This window comes from Artemia sp. Qi Xiang Cuo, chromosome 16, assembly GCF_049724085.1.
Source record: "Artemia sp. Qi Xiang Cuo chromosome 16, ASM4972408v1, whole genome shotgun sequence".
Classification (NCBI taxonomy): domain Eukaryota; kingdom Metazoa; phylum Arthropoda; class Branchiopoda; order Anostraca; family Artemiidae; genus Artemia; species Artemia sp. Qi Xiang Cuo.
In genome coordinates this window covers 20165002-20181570 of record NC_142809.1, presented here as the reverse complement: position 1 = coordinate 20181570, position 16569 = coordinate 20165002, and the positions used below count along the sequence as shown (strand labels likewise).

The 16569-nt window shown below is 34.7% G+C and overlaps 1 protein-coding gene across 3 annotated transcripts in view; it reads right to left on the bottom strand.

The window, feature by feature from the left end:
- LOC148942664 (activating signal cointegrator 1) overlaps positions 1–10626 on the bottom strand; it is a 77945-nt gene extending 67319 nt beyond the window's left edge. Inside the window, exon 1 of one of the 3 annotated variants that reach the window (XM_089102816.1) lies at positions 10604–10626. The gene's annotated coding sequence lies outside the window, so the exon portion shown is untranslated. Of the gene's footprint in view, positions 1–8608; positions 8671–10603 lie in introns of those variants that run through there. The other 2 variants (XM_089102815.1, XM_089102817.1) reach the window with 2 other exon arrangements.
- Between the last annotated feature and the right edge of the window lie 5943 nt (positions 10627–16569).

The window sequence follows — 16569 nt, the reverse complement described above, 5'->3', positions numbered from 1 at the left end:
TCCAGAATCCTTGAAATATGCATGTCCTACTTAATATTATTAGAAGTTTCTGACATCAAGGAGTTTAACATGTTTTATTAGCATTTTTGGTGGTATAGGGTCTAAGAAAACAGGACTGGATTCCAAGAATTTTAAGAGGTTTATTGTCATTACATTTAGATAGATAGATAGATAGACTTATTTCCATATAATAGTACAATTACCTTAATTTGCACTTTGGAGTGAAATAAGATCAATACTGGATCTGCTCTGTTCCATGTCAATGATGGTAATTTGGAATGTCACAGTGACATGGGCCCCGTGATGTTGCATTAGTTGGTAGCTGAGAGGGGTGGATTGTCCCACTTATATTTCCATGGCTTGTTGTTCCATTCTTAGTCAAGTCTTGACTTGAAAAAAGTCTTGCACTTGGTTTTAAGTTTGAAGTCTTGACTTGGTTTTAAGTTTATTTTTCATATTCAATCTAAGCATTACTTGCTTTAAGATCTATTTGTTCATTTTTATTATTACTTGTTGTATGTTTTTGCTATGATTGTTTATTTAATTTCTGTTTGTTCTGGTTTCATTTATTCTCTAATAGCAATTTCTGGTCGTTTTGAGTTTGAATTTTAAAAGGTATTTGTATCTTCTGAGCTTAAGTTTAAAATGGCCTTTACTTTTCTTTGAAAAATGTATTTTTAAGAAAGTTTTTTTTATTAATTTTTGTTTGTTTTTGATTACAAAAACTATCAAGTTTTTAAAAACTCCTTATTTAAAAATCAAACTTAAAAAAAAGCAAATATTCATCAAAGTATCAAAACTGGTATTAAAGTAGCAATATTAAAGTGAAAAAATGGGCTTGTGTCAACCTTGGAGGTTTTATTATCTGATGTTTGAACTATTTTTAACAAAATTGCTATCTCAAAATTTTTATCAGATGGGTTTGGGGAAAAAGGGCATGTGGGGACTAATTAAGCTTAGGTCTCTTTTGACTCTTAAAAAGTGAATGAGAACTTTCAATTTTTAATCATATGAGCCCTCCAAAGTTTATACGAGCATACCTTCCATAAGAACCATATATACCCCCAGAGAAATACTTACAACGTCTTCCCTGGGCCCTGGGGAGGTTGTGTTGACACAGGAGTTTTTCTTATCTGACCTTTGAACTATTTTTAACGAAATGGCCATACGTAAAGGAGTTTTTGTTTTATGATCTTTGAACTATTTTTAACAATATGTCTACCTCAAATTTTTTATCCAATATATTTGGGCAAAAGGGCTTGGGGGGGGGGGCAGTTGCCCTCCAATCACTTTTGACTCTTAAAAAGGGCACTAGAATTCTCGATTTCCAATCGAATGAGCCTCCTTTGAAGTTCATACAATGACCCCTTCTATATGAAGTGCCTCTGGGAAAAAAATGGAGTGTGAGGGGAGGCTAGCTGCCCTCCAATCACTTTTGACTCTTAAAAAGTGAATTGCAACATTCAATTTCCAACCAAATGAGCCCTCTGGAAGGTTTATACAAGCATCCCTTCCATAACAACCATATATGCCCCCAAGGCATAACTTACAATGCCTACCCCTGGGCCCTGGGGGGGGGGGGCTATGTTGACTCTGGAGTTTTTTGTTATCAGAACTTTGAACTATTGTTAACAAAATGTCTATCTCAAAATTTTATTTGATGCATTTAGAACATGGAGAAGGGGGGCAGGCTAGTTGCCCTCCAATCTCTTTTGACTCTTAAAAAGTGAACAAGAACTTTCAATTTCCAATCAAATGGGCACTCTCCAAAGTTTATAGAACCATCCCTTCCCTAAGAACTATATATGCCCCTAGAGAATTACTCATAATGCCTGCCTCCAGGCCCTGGTGGGTTCTGTTGACACAGGAATTTTTCTTATCTGACCTTTGAACTATTTTTAATGAAATGGCTATTATAAAAATTTTATCAGATGGGTTTGGGGAAAAAGGGTGTGGAGGGGGGGGGGCTAGTTGCCCTCAGATCTCTTTTGACTCTTAAAAACTTAACTAGAACTTTCAATTTCCAATCAAATGAGCCCCCCCCCCATGAAGTTTATACAAGCATCCCATTCATAAGAACCATATACACCCCCAGGACAACACTGACAACGCCTTTCCCCGGGCCCTGGGGACAGTTTTTGTTATCTAATTTTTGAACATTTTCCAAAAACTGGCTATCTCAAAATTTGTAGCAGATGGGTTTGGGGAAAAAAGAGCATGGGGGGGGGGCTAGTTGTCTGTAACTCTCTTGACTCGTAAAAAGCGAACTACAAATTTTAATTTCCAATGAAATTAGCCCTCTATGAAGTTTATGCGAGCATCCTTTTCATAAAAACCATAAATGACCATAAGGCGTAACTTAGAAAGCCTTCCCCTGGGCACTGGGGGGTTGTATTGACACCGAAGTTTTTTTCTTTTCCAAACTTTGAACTATTTTTAACAAAATGTCTATCTTAAAATTTTCATCAGATGGGTTTGGAAAAAGAAGGCAGGGGGGGGGGGACTAGCTGCCCTTGGATCTCCTTTGACTATTAAAAAGTGAGCTCGAATTTTCAATTTCCAACCAAATGAGCCCTCTCTGAAGTTTATACAAGCATCCCTTTCATACAATCCATATATGCCCCAGGGTATACCTTACAACACCTGCCCTCAGGCTCTGGGGGGCTGTGTTGACCCCAGAGTTTTTGTTATATGGTCTTTGAACTATTTAAAAAAATAAGCTATCTCAAAGTTCTTATCAGATGGGTTTGACAAAAAAAGGGCGTGGAGGGGGGGGGGGGCTAGGTGCCCTCCAATTTCTTTTGACTCTTAAAAAGTGAACTAGAACTCTCAATTTCCAATCAAATGAGCCTTCTTTGAAGTTTATACGAGAATCCCATCCATAAGAGCTATATGCCCCCAGGGCATAACTTACAATGCCTTCTCCCGGGCCCTGGGGGGTTGTGTTGACACTGGAACGTTTGTTATATGATCTTTGAACAGTTTTTAACAATCTAGCTATCTTAAAATTTTTATTGGATGCATTTGGGAAAAATAGGTTTGGGGGGGAGGGGGAGCTGGCTACCCTCCAATATTTTTTTACGCTTAAAAAGTGAACTAGAACTTTCAATTTCCAAGCAAATGAGCCCTCTCTGAAGTTTATATGAGCATTCCTTCCATAAGAACCATATATGCCCCCAGGACATAACTGATAACCCATGCCCCTGAAGACTATGGGGGAAGTGTCCTGCTCAAATATATAATTTCCAGAACTTTCAACTATGTTGAACAAAATGGCTATATCAAAATTTTGATTGGATGTGTTTGGGGAAATGGTGGGTATGGAAGGGGTCAGTTGGTTTAGAATCACCTTTGACTATTGGAAAAAGAACTAGCCATTTAAACTTCCAATTGAATGAGCCCTTTCTGAAGTTTCTACAACAACGCTGTCTATACAAAACCTTATATGCCCCCAGGGCATAACTTACAACCCTTGTGCTGGGGGCTGTGGGGGGGGGGGGTTGTCAACCTCAAAGACCTACTTTCCAGAACTTAAAACTATGTTGAATAAAATGGCTATATCAAAATTTTGATTGGATGTGTTTGGGGAAAATGTGGGCATGAGAAGGGGGTTAGTTGCCCTCCAATCACTTTTGACTATTAAAAAGGGCACTAGGTCTTAGAGTTTCCAATCAAATAAGTCTTTTTTGAAGTTTCTATGACAACATCATCTATAAAAACCTTAGATGCCCCCAGGGCATAACTTACAACCCTTGCCCAGCCCCTTTCATATACAGAATAATTATTGTTTGTTTTAAGTTTTAAAATTGCTCCTTACTTTCAGTTAAAAAAACTTGTTTTTTATTTAATTTCTAAACATTTTTCAACTAATGCTGGTTTGATTTTGTCTCACAGTGCATGAAAAATTAAAACACAATTGGCATATTAGTTTTGGCAGATTTATTCCAGATAGGAAAGGTTGCCCCTCCTCTCCTCAATACCTTGCTCTTTATGCTAAAGCTGTTAGCACTTTTAAAAAAGCTTCATATTCTAATTAAACAGCCCCTGTATTTCAATTTTAGTAAACAATCAAACTTTAGCATAGAGAATAAGGTATTGATGAGGGGGCAACCCTTCATATATGGCATAATTTCTGTTCATTTTTCAAATAATGCTGGTAAATCTGGCTCACTCTCTATGAAATATACCCCTCCTTCATGGAACTCCTCCATGGACATTTCATCCAATGTAAAGCGCACCCCCCCTGTAAAATTCCCTCCAGACAATTCTTTCCTTGCTGAGAATCCCCCCTCTCTGTAAAATTGCTTGTGGACAATTCACCCTGAAAAATTCTCCTTAGCATTTTTTCATTGGAATAAGACTTTAATCTATATATCAGTTTCTTGGTCACTCCAGAAATACCCCCTTCCATGGAAATTATTTCCCAGAAAACAAAACGCATGGGAAAAAGCCCCTGGATATTTCCCCCAGAACATCTCCATATAAAAAATTTGGCAAAGAGAATGTAAAACAATTAAAAAGAGTTTTGTATAGTAATTCTGTCAAAACCCCAGTGTAACATTTCCCCCAGAATATTAACTCATCAGAAATTTCCCTCCCAAAGGAAGATTCTCCCCTTAGAAATCCACCCCAACCACAACTTCCCCCCCTGGCTAAGGTGCATCTTCACACTTTTAAACGTTTTATGGAGAGTACATAACTACAGGAAGTCCATGCTAGTGTTTCAATAAACTCAACAGAAACTTCATGAGCACATGGACCTATAAAAATAAAAACATCTTTCCATGACATAATTTGTCCTCTAAAAACAATTTGTATTTTTTTTACTGGTCTATCTCTTGTCAAATCCTTTGCCTAATTAATAAAGTTTAAAATAGCTTATAAACATCACTATTGTCTTCTACCCCCTGGCACCTGCATGCTACTCTTATTGGGTTATGATAAGCAAAGTTGTGACATTACAAACCCAATTTCAATATACCATAACCAATGTCAGCCTGGGAAGAAAATTAAATGGCTGATAATGGAAATAGGATTTTGGAATATCTTTTAATGAAAAAGGTTAAAAGCTGAAGTTGTGTGAGGTAAGCAGTGATTTATAATTAAGATAGTAATATAGGATGAAATGTGAGCTAAAACAAGTAGTAATGTACAGTAATTTGCATTACATAGATGGGGGGAGGAGTGGAGGTAGGTACTTCAAAGTACCTTCCTGGAACATACCTTAGCATGTAGACCCATCCCTGAAAGTTTCATTTTCCTAACCCCTTTCCAAGATAGCCAAAAGTCACTAAAGTAGAATTTTACCAATGAAACTTTCAGGGAAGGGTATACAGGCTACAGTAGGCTATGTCACAGGAAGGTTTTTTTAAGTACCTACCTCCACTTCTTCTCCCTCTAGAGGATCTTGACATTTGGTGACCTTGAAAAATCTGTTTTGCTTTTAAAAGTGAAACCTTGCAAAACAGATCTTCTGCTGAAATGAAGTACAAGAAGATTGTTTTCAGCTTTACAATTTTGCTCAATCCCACTTTATAAGGATTTAAAGATATGCAAATACATTTCCCAACACATTTTACCTTGGTTTTCTGTTTTATTTTTCTCTGGCTTTAGTTCTGAAAGTGCAATTCTTTTTCTGAAAGAGCAGTGATTTATAATTATGATAGTAATATAGGATTAAATGTGAGCTAAAACAAGTAGTAATGTAAAATAATTTGCATTATATAGATGGGGGGAGGAGTGGAGGTAGGTGCTTCAAAGTACCTTCCTGGGACATACCTTAGCATGTAGACCCATCCCTGAAAGTTTCATTTTCCTAACCCAACCCCTTTCCAAGATAGGCAAAAGTCAATAAAGTAGAATTTTACCTAAAGGGGGATTGAGCAAAGTTGTAAAGCTGAAAACAATCTTCTTGCACTTCATTTCAGCAGAAGATCTATTTTGCAAGGTTTCACTTTTATAAGCAAAATAGATTTTTCAAGGTCACCAAATGTCAGAATCCTCTAGAGAGAGAAGAACTGGAGGTAGGTACCTCAAAAAACCTTCCTGTGACATAGCCTACTGTAGTCTGTAGACCCATTCCTGAAAGTTTCATTTTCCTAACCCCCTTTCCAAGATAACCAAAAGTAGCTAAAGCAGAATTTTACCCCACTTTATCAGGACTTAAAGATATGCAAATATATTTTCTAAATAAAAAAACAAACAAAAAAAAAACCATTAATATGGCTTAAAATTCTACCCAAGTAACATGAATTATACTTTCAGAACTAAAGCCAGAGAAAAATAAAACAGAAAACTAAGGTAAAGTGTCGGGAAATGTATTTGCATATCTTTAAATCCTTATAAGTAGGATTGAGCAAAGTTGTAAAGCTGAAAACAATCTTCTTGTAATTCATTTCAGCAGAAAATCTGTTTTGCAAGGTTTCACTTTTAAAAGCAAAACAGATTTTTCAAGGTCACCAAATGTCAAGATCCTCTAGAGGGAGAAGAAGTGGAGGACTTCAAAAAACCTTCCTGTTACATAGTCTACTGTAGTCTGTAGACCCATACCTGAAAGTTTCATTGGTAAATATATACCAAATCATATTATTGAGTTTGGAATAAAGTGAATACATCATTCAATGCCTTTTTTATGCTGATTATGAATATAATAATCATTTCTATTGGAAATTAGTTTCAGCCCCCCTCTATATATGCCAATTCAGGGTATATATTTCTACATTAGGGGGGGGGGGGGGGCAAATTTTGTTTCTGATGTAAATGGGAGGTAAGTTTAAACTTTACCCCCACCCCCCTAATGTAGAAATATATACCCTGAATTGGTATAGGCTATATAGGGGGGGGGGGCTAAAATTCATTTCCAATAAAAATGATTATTATATTTGTAATCAGCATAAAAAAGGCATTGAATGGTGTATTCACTTTATTCCTAACTCAATAAAATGATTTGGTAAATATTTACTGTTTCATTTTCCTCACCCTCTTTCCAAGATAACCAAAAGTAGCTAAAGTAGAATTTTACCAAAAAGCATCAAAGTGATGCTCTAAAAGGCATCACCTAATGAATAGCTAGGCTATAGACAAAATTTACCAATTAGCATTACCTTTATTATTCTATATGTTTTGCAATTTTTATAGTTGTGTTTGTGACTATGCTGCCTCCCCCTCCCCTAATGGTTTGGAATAACTGGCGTAAGGCCAAGATGAATACACTTAGGCTAGGCTAATTCCTTTTTTTTACACTCTTTCAAGAAAACCAAATCAATTGCTGTAGCCTAGTGAAAATTGATTTTTAGATATTAGTCTCATTTTGTGATTCAAAGGGGTTTCCCATATTTTTTGTGGTTTCTTTTAGACTAGATATTATGAACTCCAAGAGTTATATTATACTACTACTCCTACTACTACTAACAACTCATTGGAGCACCAAGCCGCCTGAGGCCAACACAGCTATGCATGCTCCTCCTCCACCCCAATCTATTCAAAGCCTCCCTTTTTACACCCACCCACAAAGTTCCCATTTCCTTTAAATCTTTCTTTATGACATCCTCCCACCCCAGACAAGGACGGCCTACTTTCTGTTTAGCCCTGGATGGTTGGCCAAAAAGAACAATCTTCGGCAATCTGTCATCCTTCATCTACACAACATGCCCTAGCCACCTCAACCTTTCTTTCACTATAGACCTAGAAAGCAGTATTGAACCACATTTTTCATATAGCCTATTGTTTGAAATACAGTCAGTCAGCCGGGTACCCAGAACAATCCTTAAGCAATTTCTCTGGAAAACATTTAGCAAATCTTCATCCGCTATTTGAAGCGCCCTTTTTTCAGAGCCATATTTGAACACTGTCATCACTGTAGCTTCTAATATTCTAATTTTGGTTTGCAGACTTATCTTCCTATTCTTCTAAACTTTTTTTAACTGTCAAAAAACACCCTGAGCCTTGGCTATTCTATTTTTAACATCTTCACTGCTCCCACCATCTTTACTAATAATACTACCAAGGTAAGTGAAGCTGCCCACCTGATCAATCTTTTCATTACCCAACGTCAGCTTATCATCTTCACTTATTCCTAGCCTTAGTGACTTAGTCTTCCTAACCTTAATTTTCAAACCAATTCTAGCACCTTGAACTCGCAAAACCTCTAAGACGTAATTCATTTTGCTCACACTTTCATCTAGGATGCATAAATCCTCAGCATATTCCAAGTCCAGGAAACATTTTCCTCCCCATTTGATTCCGTGGTCTCCCATTGCTTTTCCTGCGCACTTTAATACAAAGTCCAACAAAATAATCCATATATAGGGGGATAGAACACAACCCTGCTTAACTCCTGATTTAATATTAAACCAGCTGCTAACCTCATTTCGTACCTTAACCACAGCAGTGTTAATCTCGTACATAGCACTAATCACTTTAATGTATTTGTCTGGTATACCATACAAGGATAAAACCTTTACTAAAGCTCCTCTATCAACAGAATCGAATGCTTGCTCATAATTATTACGAACAGTTATATATTGTTACAATTATATATTATTGGGTTATATATTATTATTAGAGTTATATATTATGAACTCGGAGAGCTATATTATATTATGGTTACCTTTGTATTAGGCTATAGTTTGTTTATGATAATTTCAGTATAAAATCAACGTTTGTAGTTTTTAATTTTATCCAATTGTTGTTAACGATGCAATTTTTCTATAAGAAATTTTTCGGTGGGTTTTAATTTGAGCTAAATGGTCGGCAATTTGAAATCTTAGTGACGATATATCGAATAAGCCCCTTAAAATTAAAGAGTGGTTTTCTTCAAATCAGTGGTTCTCCAACTCATTTAGACAGTGTACCCCTTTTTACCCAAAAATTTTTAGGTACCCCTTCTCAGTTACCGGTAATAAGTAAAATATAGCTAAAATATAAATAAAATTGCCAGTCCTAGAGTTAAAGGGTTGTTTTTTTTGTTTTTTTTTGTTGGCTTGCCGTGTACCCCCAATAAATTATTGCGTACCCCCAATGGGTACACATACCACAGGTTGAGAATCACTGCCCTGGAACCAAACTTTTTAAGCTTAACTACCAAAGTGTGTATCTCTAAAGTGTGCCATATTTCCGTTGCAAAAAAGAAAATTTCAAATAGATTTTATTTTATTTTAGTCCTCATTTCAGAATCGATAAAGTTATTATGTAAACTGAAAAATATTTATGATGTCTGAGCAATAATTTTAATTCTTTAATTCAAACAAGAAAAAAGCTTGAAAATTTTAAAATTAGTTTTGTTTATTGATAGGTTGAAAATTCATCAGAGTCAAGCAATCCATATATCTACTTAAAGAAAGGAGAACTAGAAAAAATAGAGATAACATCCTGAAATATTAGAGTATGTATCAGAGAAGTCTATTTAAAAGAGATAAAAAAGTACGCCGAAAGAAATAGAGCTCAAGCAAACGTGAGGGTGGCTACTAAGTTGTCTTGTGATCCAGGTTTTAAGAAAATAAAACGTGACAGAGAAAAACAGAGGTATTTAACAGACCAGGGGTATTAAAAAGCGAAATTCGAGAGAGCCAAACAAAAGATCAAGGAACGTTATCATAATGATGACGATTATCGAGAAGCAATAATTAAGAGAGGCAACCAAAAGATCAAGAAGCGTTATTATAATGATGACAAAAACCGAAACAAATATAAAAAATAGTCGCTACCAGAATAATGAGTAAATACTGTGGTGACGGAAGCTATAATAAGAAAATTAAATCCTATGCGAGGTTGTACCAAAGAACCCGTGAAGATAAAATTAAGAAGTACATCCATAAGTCTAATAAGATGGCAAAAATTCTAGCAAAAGGTGAACACGGCCAATCCGGGTTGCAATGGTAGCTAGCAACCTGGTTAGAGACGATTACGGCCCATACTAAGAAATGCAATAGCCCATACTTCCTAAGAATAGAGTCGGATTGAAACACAAGCTTGACCATTAGATGTGTTTTGTCCGAAACTCCTATGTAGAAAACTTAAAGCTGCTTGGCTTGAATAACAAGAAGCATCAATTGGCTTGCGAAATAAGAAAATTGGGTGGGTACAAGGACTAAAGAAGAACCGTTGCCGTAGTAACCCAAAGTTTAAAAACATGTTTTGAAATAAACCAACAAATGAGAAAAAATTGTCATCTGATACTAACTCAGGAATTGTAAATATTATTTAGTTTAATCTTAAAGTTTATAACGAAAAGAGACTTACGTTGATTTCAAAGAAAATATGATAATACCTCGAAAATTGCATCGGATTGAAATAAAAAGGGCATCACTGGAATCAGCATGGTCGAAAACGTTGTGTAGGAGAATGAGAATTTTCCACTTTTAATTATATAAGGGATCGATATGGTAAGCTATAAATGGGGACTATGTAAGTTTCATGGTTATCATGGCTGTAGAAATATCTGAAACCTAGTAGAGAATAGACCATGGCACGCAATGGACTTGGTTAACAAACTGATTCTCGCAGGTTCGTCTCTTACTGTTCCAACTTCTTAAATTAATATCATATAAGAAAAACGTGAACTATTAGAACCGACTTGTCCCAAAGCCTTATGGGGGAAACTTACCGTCACTGGGCTTGAATAACGAGATAAGGTGCTTGAACTACAATATTCTGCATTGACAGGATCTTTTTCCTTGTTCTCCTAAGATAGCTGACCCCTGGAACATCATAGAAAGCTATTTAATTGCTCGTTTGAAAGGATACCGCCACGTCCAATGCCTTTTGTAATTAAAAGAAAAATAGTTTTAAAATGAATCAGTTTTTTACGAAAACTGTGTTTTTCGATAACACTGCAGTAGCATATTTTATTAACATCTTCTTGCCTACGAAGATTAATATAGTATTTTCAATATTTTATTAAGTATGTAGATATAGCTATGTAAAATGCAGTATCTTTTTTAGGGTTTTAACAAAAAATCTGATTTTTACATTGAAACTAGAAAAAGTTTAACATAAATTTTATTTTATTTTACATTAAAGAACGAACTAGAGCCAATAGTAACCGAAATATTGAAAAGAATAATTATACACATGATTACCCAACATATTGGTTGCAGTGGTAGCTAGCAACTTAGTAAGAAACGATCACGTCCAATACTAGAAAATTCAATAGCCCATACCTCCTGAAAATAGTGTCAGTTCAAAACAAGAAGTACACTATTTGAACTGCCTTGGACAAAACCCCTATATAGGAAATTTACCGTCCTTTGGTTTAAATAACGAGGAAAATCTGTTGGCTTGAAAAATAAGATAAGTTAGTAGCGTAGAAAATAGGGCTTATGACCCACTTTTCAACTCCATTCAATTTACCCCGTTCTCAACCCAATTTTGACAATTTTCAAATGAAAAATCTACATTTCGAAATATTACCCATTATAACTTTTACCATCAAATTAGGTGGTGTGAAAAAAGAAAAAGCTTTGAAAAGATAAGAAATGGATATGAATTTATAAATATATTTTTTACGCATTAGTACAGATTATTAGAATTATTATATAGTATTATAATCAATATAAAATACATCATATTTTTGATAATTTCCTATACTACTTCTTCGAACTAATATTTATTTGTTCAATCAATATCTACATAATTTATATTGTGTGTATTTTTCTTTCAATAACTTTTAAAATCAAGCCTTTATCTAATTTTTTAAAATTTCTTTTCAAGATCAGCTGCTTTAGAATCAAAACGCTTAGGTGCAAATATATAAACCATTTCACCTTAAAAACCAATAACTATTAGAATTTTCTCTCCATATTTAGTTGTAACAAATTTCATTGCTTTAATCTGTGTATTCCATCCCAATGTCTAAATCTTCTTTCCTAATACTATGATTATTTTTATTCACCATTTTCATTTCCCTTAAAAGTTTCTCCATGTATTAGTAAGTAATTTTATTAAACAGTTTTCTGAATCGCAAATAATTTTTCTTTCAATAACCTTTGGCTTTCTTCCCAGAATTCTGTCACTCGATGAAAGAATTCTGGGAAGAAATAAAAACACGCGTCAGAAATAATTTGAGTAGTGACGCGTTATATGGTTAGATGGTGTACCTTAGCATTCTAGTAAAACACGATTTGTATTCTTAAAGTTTCGGTGAATATAGTAGGGAAAGTAAGAAGGGTTTAATTTTTGTGTCAAACTTTACAGACTCTAGCAGTATTTATAAGCATTTAACTTCCCTTGTTTCATATATTTCTCACAAGGAAAAAACTGTAATGTTTTCTTTAATTCATTTTCTCGTTTAATTATCACTTCATTAAACAATTCGCCCGATTTATGCACAGTAAGTAATTTTAAATAGAATGAATAAGCAGTTTTATACTCAGCCTTTCTTACTGCTATAATTAAATATTTTTCAAGTATTTCAATCAAAATTGTCCCAAGAGTTAAAGAAGCAATGGGTAACATAACAAAAGCAGATAAATCTGAAGCACTAAATATAAATCTAGACACTAAGAAAGCATTACTAACCTTTCCATAATATTTAAAACTTCTATGGCAAAAAAATAATCTCTTTTCTAGTTCTTCTTCCATTTATATTTGAAAATATACTTTAAATACAATTCTGTGGATCCATTCCCTCAAATCTGCTTTTTATATAAACAACACACAAATGACCGCAGTTAACATCGCTAAAATTTTAGAATTGAGTAGAATGATAGGCAATTTCTTTATTTGAAATCTTTAAGTAGTTGAAAATTTCATTTCCTGGTTGGATTCCATAAGAATAATGAATTTCTTCAAATGAGTACTTGGAGTTGTTGAAATAACAATTCCAATGCATCCCAAGCGATCCCATGCAGTCATAATTGATGAAACAGTATTCTTTTTTCTTTACTTTACTTAGTAAGTTACCTCGAGAAAAAAACACCTCGAAAATAAGGAATATGACCTAATTGATTCAATATATCAATTAATTTATATATTTTTCAGCAATATCATGTGATTTTTGATGTTATCTGACATACCCCGTTTTTTTGGAGCGAGCGCTCTTTGACTTGTGAAGTCTCAGCTTCAATAGCTTTTCCGGGTCTTCCACGCTGTTTAGGTACTTTAACCACTTCTATTTGTATTTCCTTTGGTCTGCCACGTTTTTTGGAAGCTTCAACAACTATTTCCAATCCAGATCCACCAATTCTGTGTGTATCGGGTAATTTTAAACCTTGACCTTTCGGTAAATTTCCCGGTAATGTTAAATCTTCACCTTTAGCGTTTGAAGAATCGGAAATTTTATCAACAATTTTCTTTCCAGTATATGTACCTAATGCAGCGGCACCAGTTGTTAGAGCAGCTTTACCTATTGCAGCTGCTAATGATATTAAAAATAGAAGTAAGCCACCATTTTGAATCAGTTGATAATATGATAAAATTATATAGACATCTTTATTCTTTATTTTTCCATGCTCAATTTGTTTTCTTTCAAGTAATAGTTTACCAGGTTCTTTACCAACAACAATATTTTCTATTCAAACTTGACAATTCATGTATGGGCCGTCACGTATGGAGGGACCCCCTCCCAATACTTTCAGACACTCGGCAAAAAGAATTTGTCGGTAAAATCGTGGCGCAAAGCGCCACGATTTACCGACGCCGACAAAAATTTTTTTCCGTTAAACCAAACCAGGAAAACAGCGACATGTGATCTACAGAAATCTCGAACTTGGTCGGTAAACGTAGCAGTATTACCGACTCCTGCTGTGATCGTGGTTTTACCAATTCATGCAGTGATTTTACAATTGGTGCCAGAGCTTTCCAGTCGGTTAAAGAACATGAAAATAAGGATATGACATCTAATGAAATCTCAATCTAGGTTGGTAAATGTAGTGGTTTTACTGACTTGTGTTGTGAAATTAGTGGATGGAGCCAAAATGTTTCGTTCGGTTAAATAAAAAACATAAAAAACATGATATAATGTGTACCAAAACTTCAATCTCGGGCGTTAAATTTAGCGGTTATACTAACTCGTGCAGTGATTTTACGGACGGTGCCATTATTCTCTATTCAGTTAAATCAAGAACATGAAAATAATGACATGACGTCTACTAAAATCTCAACTTTGGTCGGCCAATGCAACGGTTGTACCAACACAGGTTTTGATTTTATGAATGATGCCACAATTTTTCATTCGGATGCCACAATTTTTCATTATGTAGAATTTTTACATAGATAGCGTTGTTGATTCAGCCAAAATACAACATAAGTCCAAAGTCTTGCTCAAATAATTCAATCAAAGATCAAGGATTCCAATTCCAAATTCTTCGCTCTGTCTTAGTGCTGAAACAAATTAACCAGCAAAACAGGAAATTTGGTTCAATAACCAATGACTATTTCTAACTTAAAGAGTATGCTGGTCATCTGCCTGCTCGTTATTCAGAGGCATTTGCTAATTCTGGAGCCAAACCACTGGGTGACTGGAAATCGACTGGGGATGCTAAGGAGCTCTTCGGTGTCCCTAGAGCCCTATTGACAGGTTTGAATGTCGCAATCTACGACAAGTCATCTCTTCTGGTTCCAGCATACCAGAATTTACTGGGCAAAATGGATGACAGCTATGAAAGCCTTTCCGAGCTCATGAAGATGTTTCCTGGAAAAGGCTTAGGTCCCACAGAACTAATGTCAGAGATAAAGGCTTTCAAACACTTTTTGGCCAGGACTGAGGTTGAAAGTAATAAAGTAATAAATCATACCATCTTTGAGGGAGTATTCCGTGAAATTAACGCTGTTAAATCGATATTCCCGACTCTATGGTTAGTTTACCAGTTGTTTGTGATGACACCACCAAATGTGGTTACAACAGAAAGAACTTTTAGGAAACTGAAACTGGTCATGATACGTTTAAGCACAGCGATGGACGATGACCGTTTGGATCACCTTGTCATGATGTGCTGCAAGACTGACGTTACAGACGAGCTGAAACTCGACGAATGACTGAAATTCTGGCTGCCTTACAAACCCAGAGGTTTGAATTTTTCACTGAATGTATATATTTTTATTTTCTTCTTTTTTTGTCGAATCTGTGTATTTTACTTTATATTTGCCAATTTATCACTTCTGAGATCTTTTTGTATATAAATCATGTTATCACTTTTCTTCTAATATATCGCTCCATGCTTCACTAAGTCACCATGTCGTTTTTCGTATGCTTCTTGTGGGAAAAAGAACTAAGCAGATATTCTTCCTCAGATTATATGATTCTTTGGGCTGAATTGCGATCCTGAGTTTCGTATCAGAAATGGGTATTATGTTAATTAGAGGTGGAATTAGTCGGTATAAATGATCAGCCAGTCGGCAAAATGAATCACTCCCCCCCCCCCCCAATATTTTGGCTAGTAACGCTCCTGAACATCTGTTCCTTTTTACTTTTTGAAAAGTAGATAAATGAATTGTGGATTCAATAAAGTCAGTTTTTTATTGATTTCAAATTTATCGAGAGGAGATAAGAACGGTAACCTTGGAGGATTTTGAAGTTTTTTTTTTGTAGGATGAATCAATATCACATCCTTTATTTTCGTTTTTATATTTTTCAATCTTAGTCACCTGTCTTTTATGAAGTAATAGTTTAACAGATTCTCGTTCATTAAATTTTGTATGCGTTACTCACACTTTGCATTTTTGTTTTGCATAGAAACACGTTTTAATTTTTTGTTTTTGAAATTCTGATAAATAAATTGTATTCTCTTCCATTTATTAGAGAATTATTTTTATAGGTAAAATTCCAATGTGAAGATTTTCGTAATACTCTTTTAAAAAACTATATAGGCTTGCTTTTTACTTCAACCTTCCTTTCACCCTCTTTTGAAATGATCCATCGGGATCTTTTTCAAGTATATTTATTATAATATTTTCGAAATTGTATAAATGTTCATCTAACTGCATAAATCCCTTCTAGCATACGACTAGCGTTGAAAAATTAACTGCATCTGCACCATGTATTGGGTTTACAACAGTTCTAATTGTTCTATTTTCTGTATCAATATCTTTCTTTGTTACTTTTAAGGTATTTTTATTAATTTTTCTTTGCAATCAACTCTAGTCAATATATTGTCAGGTGATCGAAAAATTTTAGTATTTTTATAAATTTCAGAACAATTTTAGTAAATTTTAGCATAAAGACATTAATCTTCGCTTAATTTCAGATTGTATGGGATTTACTCTTTAATAATTTCTTGTTTGAAATCATTTACAGTTGAAAGATTAACTGTATCTAAATCATTTTCTGGGTTTGGAAAATCTTCAATTCTTCTATTCCCCATATTTACATCTTCTTTTGTAATTTTTAAAGTATTTTTTACGAATAGTCTTTCACCATCTACTCTAGTCAACATATTATCAGGTGATTGATAAATTTCAGTTAATCATTTAATATCCTCACTTAAGTACTGATTTGAGATCTAAATTTTCTATTAGATATATTGGCTCTGAAGTATTGAACAGGCTTCCGGCGGATGTAAAAGGTAAGAAGGTTCTTGAGGAATTTCGTGCTTCTTTGCGATGTATTTGTTTTAACCAGTATTGTCGACACGT